We start from the raw sequence: 6,538 nt of genomic DNA on the forward strand, positions 1-6,538 counted from the left end.
GTGAATCATGAGTTCTGCCGCTTGACTGATCTGGAAAACTGTATTTGCTATGGCTTCAGCTACACTTTAATGTCTCCACCTCAAGAGTTTGTTTTTTTTTTGTCCACAGTCTCAAACCTAGTGACAAAAGTTGCATGTAAACCAGTTTAAGTTGGCAGAAACTGGTTTAAACCTGTAACAGAACACAACAGAAACTCAGTCATACAAACCAGTTTCAAAGTGGCCAAAACTGGTTTAAGATGAATCTGGTTGAATGTAATATCAAACTTAACTGATTTAGGTCAAACTGGTTTATGAAACTTCTGTCCCAGACTCCTTCCTGGTTCAAGTTAAACCATAGGCTGTGTGTTCACTACTTCTTCCTCCTGGCCCGAGGTCTCTGGGATTTGCAGTCCAGACCCACACGAACAGGACTCTGCAGCGTTGCTCATCACTTCCTCTTCCTGCTTCCAGGTACCTCTGGGATTTGTAATCCATGATCACAGCCAGCAAGACTCCATGGGGTTGCTCCCTTCTGTTCAATACATGCTTGCTTCAGAGAGAGGACTGTTCTTGTTCAAGCTTTTATGAATTCAGTGCCGCTACCTTTTTCCCCATCCACCCCTTCTCAGCATGGCAGACTCTTTCCCCCCTTCCCCCATCCAACTAGCTCTGGGCTGGGTCTTAGACATGCCCCCTGCATTTGAGCAGGGAAGGGAGAGAAGCTTTAGAGCTGACAGGCTGGGAGGTGTGCTGTAGTACCTGCCTGGCTTCTTTCTTGAGCCACTGAAAGTATGTGCCTGCTTTTCCTGAATTAACAGTGAATGTTCACTTACAAATTGGTTCAATCTCTACATCTAACCTGCAAAGACTGAACTGATTCAGCCTTGGGCTTTTTGACTGTCTGTACTAAGCCAAAGTGACAGGAGAAGTTATTTAATTTAAAACTGACTTTTGAGGCAAACCATGGGCTCTTCCTTAGTTGCATAAAATAACTCTGCCTCAACTGAACTTTTTTAGAGTAATTGAAGAGAAGTGTCCTATTTTCTCCCTTTTGCTCTAAAATGGTTGCTTGATGCAACTTTCTACTTCTGCAGTTGCCCTCCTTTAAGGTAAATGAAATGGTCTTGGTACCAAGCGTCCTGCCTTTATCTTGGAAGTTGACTGGAGGGGCTGAGACAAGACAGGGCTTTTGATGTTTAGGCTTGGAAATTTCAGGAGAGCTGTTGGAGTTGGGTGGACACTAGGTCACCCTGGCTCTTTTTCTAAAGGAGCACTACCTGTTTTCCTCAGAACCATCCTAAAGGTTGCAAGAGCAACTCCTGTGATTCAAGGTAGCTCAAGTATGTGACTAGAATGAATGGCTTGAATGCTGTTTCTCCAAGAGCAATTTAGTGAGTGAAGCTTAGATGCAGTATAAGGGAGAAGAACTGTTCTGAACAGGCTCTGGGAGTAAGGTTTTTGTTTTTTTTTTTTTTTTTTTTTTTTTTTTTTTTTAAACCCCCCCCTCGCTTTTAAGAACACATTTGTCTGGGCAGGGGCTACCTCTTCTAAGGGTGAAAACAGAATTTCTGACAGAAGATCTCAAAATCCTATCTGTCTGTGGGTTTTTAAGTAATATTTGCTTTTTTAGCAGTGCTGCTGCAGACCTGAGTAGCTTCTGCCCTTACAGCACAGGAAAGGAAACACTGGGTGGTACAGATTCGTGGGAGTGAAACGGTCTCTTGGGGTAGGCAGCAGCTCTGCCTGCCTTCTCACCAGAAGGGAAGGAGGGGATAGCCAGTCTCTCACCCCCCACCCCTTGCAGTAGGTGTTGAAACGAAGTCATCCTAAATCTGTCAACAGATTTTAATTGCTGCAGTAGTGGAAGCTGTTTTAATAGATGGCAGTATTATGTTCTAACTTGGGATAGAAGAGGTCACAGTGTTCTCATTTTCAGGGTAACTAAGCAGGCGGACTATATGCATAGTAGGAACCTAGTTAGGAGACGGAAGCTAAAACCTTGCTTTATAATGTGAGCTTGCTCCTAGACACCTGAAATAAGATTCTGCCTGTTTATCATTGCTGAAAGCAACCAAGCTGGTAATAGGCCTCTTTATGAATACTCAGGGACAGCTCCTGCCTCCTACCTCAACCTTGCCTTTGCCTTTCCTTCTAGTAACTGTTTTTAGAGCTTTTTTTTCTTTTCCTGAGATGAGTTATCCAGCCTAAGCACTAGTAAAGAAATTGGCTGATAAACCAATTTCAACCTTCCTTTTGGCAAAATCCACAAATTGAAGACCCACCCATTGTGAAACTAAAAGTAATAATCCTCATGTGTTGACTAGCACTTGCATAATACTGTGCCTTATGCCCTTTTTAAGACCTAACTTGCTTCAGAAGCTATATCAGCAAAGCTTTATTTTCCTAATTTGTGCTCAATAATTTAAACTTTGCCAGTAACTACAGATACCAGTCATCCAGGACTTCTAGTTTTGGAATGGCAGGTTTTGTTTAAAAAAAAAAACAAAACTAAAAAATATTCACCTCAGCTGGGTTTAATCTTTCCTGTTACTGGCAGAAACTGGGAGCATGGGCCAAGGCTGAGTACATAAATGCCCCTTATGAAAAAACTGGAGCCCTACATTTTAAAGTCAAACCTGAAACTCTTGTGACATGCAGCAGCTGTTTTCATTCTCATCTTGTTTCCAGTTTTTCACAGTTTTGACATCTTTACTTGTAAGCCATGTTTTTTAGGTCTCAATGTCCTTGGAGGTGAGGATGTAGTTTTTTGGGGGGTTTTTGGCGGGGGGGGGAACATTGAGCAGATGCCCAAGTCCAGGTACAGAATGCACTTTTTTGAATCTCACCATCCTACAGCTGGGGTTGTAAAACCTCCCTGACTTTCCAGGTAACAAAATGTGACCCCTCACCAGAGGATTTCATAGTGCTTTTCATTTAATTGGAATCTGTTCTGTTCCTTCGATAATTATATTTTGGTTTCCTATTCCTACCTTTCCTTTCATTTTTGGAAGCATCTGCACTTCACCATGTCTAGAGTTCATACAATCAGCAAGCTAGCAGACCAACTGGGTAGAAGACACACAGCAGGTACTGTAGGTAACTAAGCAGTTATGACCCCAGCTAATCTGGCCAGAAGGTTCAATGTTACTTTTTATAAAGAGTAATTCTTCTGCACTGTCCATTGCCAGAAAAGATGTACCTTTAAAGGAACAGGATTAGATGTGATCAACTTAATTAAAATAAGTCCCCTTTTTGTATTCAAGGCACGCAGAATGTATGCTACATGCTGTGAGTAGGGAATTAATTAGGATTCAAGAGACTTTCTTCAAGCCATAATCATTTTAAAAAGACTTGAAAATAAGCATAGTTTTACTGAACACTTGGGTTTTTTTCTGCCCAGGGTTGTTACAGGATCTTTCAATAGTCGGGCTTACAGCAGATCAAGCTTTGCGCTGTTATTGGTGGTCAGGCTCAACTTTATTCATGAGGTGCAAAACAAAACAAAATCAATGGTGCTGTATCCACCAGTGAGCACACACGCGACACGTGAGACTGCTGTTGTGTTCTGGCAAGGTGTTTCCGGGGTTGGTTGCCGGGATCAGGCGGGTCTGGCGTCCTCCCCTCCGGCTGGCCGGGCCGAAGGTCGTTCCAAGTTCGAACCAATCTGCAAGTACGTTCCATCGGGCGCACAAAGACCCCAAAGTTCGTAGTGCAATGTCTTTTATACCCTCAGTGATGCAGGGCGGTCTAATTGCGGGTGGCGCTTCTTCATTGGCTCGGAGCGGTGACTGTCACATTACTGACAGACCCTGGACTTTCCCTTGAGAAACCCTGTGTGGAAAATCCCAACCGCATGTTTCTTCTATACTGCCGCCCTAGAGTCTCTTATTCACTTAGCACCTGTTACATAAACACTATGCAAACCTCTAGCTGATGTATGCGAACATGGCCATCTATTACAAAAGGTTATAACACATAACAAATACAAAATGATTACAAGGGTAAATGCTTTGGGATTCAAAAGTCCCAATTTTGGAAACTGGGCAGGGGGGAAATGGGATGATAAAACCTGTCACATAGTCTTGCTCATGTTATTCTTCAAGCATGAGAGTAGTAAGTATTTTAAAGGAAATGTTTCCACTCAGGAGGAATACCCCAGGGAAAAGAGTTCCTGACTTATATAAATGTGAATAAGTTATTCTCAGGGGAAATGTACTGCAGTTGCTGAAGCTTTTTCACCAATTAGAATCCTGTCATAATGAAACACTGCAAAGCCATAGTTGATTAAAGTAAGTTGGCTTCAAGGCTGAACATCTAAAATTGCCAAGGTTGGGGGGCCTTAAACATTTAATAATGCCAAGGTTGGGTGGTGGGGGAGGCTTCTATTACTTCTTAAGGCTTCTATTACTTCTTAAGAAAATACTTTGTTTTCTTTCCATTTATTTCCCAGTTGGTGGATCCTTAGACAAGTGATGGAGACAGGGCATTAAATAACATGCTGTAAACCTACTAGGAGGCCCCAAGTCAACCACTGGCATGTTTTCATCCACTGCCAGAAGCAGTTCATTTAGTCAGTATCCTGTGACCCTACTTGGTGCTAGTTTGTTCAGGGGAAGGGATGCTAGAAATAAACTTTATAGGTGATCTAAGGCTTTATCGGTGATCTATGATGCTGCCACATACTAGGCTGATAAGCCATATTATCTTCCTGCTGCAGACAAAATGACTCTTCTGTTAGAATAAAAAATGCCATTTCTTATCAAACCCCTTTTTTGCAAGTGAACTTGAAAGCTAACCAAGACCACTTTGCTATTCCCTTTTTTGAAAAAAAAAAAAAAAAATGCAGGGGTGTCAAATGCACCTGGCACCCTGGGCTGGATCTTGTATAGAGCAACCTCCACAGCCCCTGCAGCAGCAATGGTGACTGTAGATGGCAGGCCACACTCATCCCTGGCTATATCCCCTATTTCCAGTAGGCCAGATTGATTAGATGTGGGTCTTGGGCTGTGTCTCTGGCACCCTTGCTTAGTGGCACCGCTACAAATAGCCACGTGGAACCACTGCAGCATGACCTGGAGCCGGACCTGGAGCAGAGGCGAGAGCAGCAGAGGCAGCAGCAGCTGATTCCCCTAAGGTAAGTGGGGCGGAAGGACCGACGCAGCTGAGCCGGCTCCGGAGGGGTAGTCCCCCGGATCCCTCTTAGCTGAGCCGGTAGGGAGCCGCACGAACAGGCACGGTCTGTAAGAGCGCGGTGGTGTTTGCACCGGCGTTCGCACCGGAGGGGGAGCAGGAGAGGCCTAGAGGCTGACTCCTTCTAGCGTGGGGCAGAGGACCCGAACTCAGCTAGAAACTCAGTAACTCCTACAATGGTGTCAACACAGAGTGCTGCCAGGGCCCCTGCGACCTTCCCGGGGCTTGTCTGAGGCCTCCACCCAAATGCAGCCCATGGTGGGTCTGGCATCCCCCAACTCCCTGGCCTGCGGGAGTTGCCCAGTGAGGCTTGGGGGGGCAGGGACCGGGGACCCCTACACCCATCCTGCAGGCGCCCGCCTTAGGGCCCTGGAGGCGCAGGTGAGGGAGCTCCAGGAGGAGGTTAGCAGGCTGAGGGGAATCCGAGAGGCAGAGGAGGAAATTGACAGGTATTTTCTTTCCCTGCAGGGTTGTACGACCAAGGAGGATGCACCTCAAGAAGAGCCCTCCACTGCTAAGTGGCAGACGGTCACCTCCCATGCCAGGGCTGCTTGAGACACAGCAGCACCAGTTCCTCCAGTCTGGCTGGAGAACAGGTACGAAGCCCTGGCAGCCCAGGAGGAGGAGGAAGTAGAGGATGAAACTGGGGAGGAGGCAACTCCACACTCCCTGCGTTCCACGCAAGCTGAAGGAGGCAAGGCGGCCAGGAGGAGAAGCGTTGCGCGATTGTTATTGGTGACTCCATCCTGAGAGGTACAGAGAGCCCCATCTGTCGCCTGGACCCCTCGGCATGCGAGGTCTACTGCCTACCTGGAGCGAGGATTCAGGATGTGACAGGGATGCTCCAAACCGTAATCCAGTCCACTGATTATTACCCCATGGTCCTAGTCCATGTGGGCACTAACGATGTGGCCAGGAGGAGCCCTGATCGCCTGATGGAGGACTACCACGCTCTGGGGTGCATGCTGAAGGAGATGGGCGCACAGGTGGTTTTCTCTTTCTATCCTGCCAGTGAGTGGACGAGGCAGACGGCATGAAACGTGCATCGCGGAGACCAACTGGCGGCTACAGGAATGGTGCTTCGAGGCGGGCTTTGGCTCCCTCAGCCATGACCGGCACATCACGGTGAGAGACATGCTGGGATGGGACAGGCTCCACCTTTCCCCTAAAGGTAAGCGTGTATTCTCTTCTAGGCAGGCAGACCTACTCCGGTGGGCTTTAAACTAGGCTCGTCAGGGGAAGGGGTAGATGAGGGTGGAGGAAACATCAGACTGCCAGACCAAACAGCACCCACAACTACAGCCCAGCCCAGCCCACCAAGCGAAGCAAATAAACAGGTAAGAGATAGGGGCCAGGGTAACGCTGG

General features: G+C 46.8%; 1 protein-coding gene across 1 annotated transcript in view; it reads right to left on the reverse strand.

Moving 5' to 3' along the window:
* CDC14B (cell division cycle 14B) overlaps nt 1–6,538 on the reverse strand; it is a 76,494-nt gene that overhangs the window by 5,210 nt on the left and 64,746 nt on the right. The gene's annotated exons all lie outside the window — the stretch shown is intronic.

The sequence above is a fragment of the Crocodylus porosus genome, unplaced genomic scaffold, assembly GCF_001723895.1.
Source record: "Crocodylus porosus isolate Cpor-Errol unplaced genomic scaffold, CroPor_comp1, whole genome shotgun sequence".
In the NCBI taxonomy this organism is placed as follows: domain Eukaryota; kingdom Metazoa; phylum Chordata; order Crocodylia; family Crocodylidae; genus Crocodylus; species Crocodylus porosus.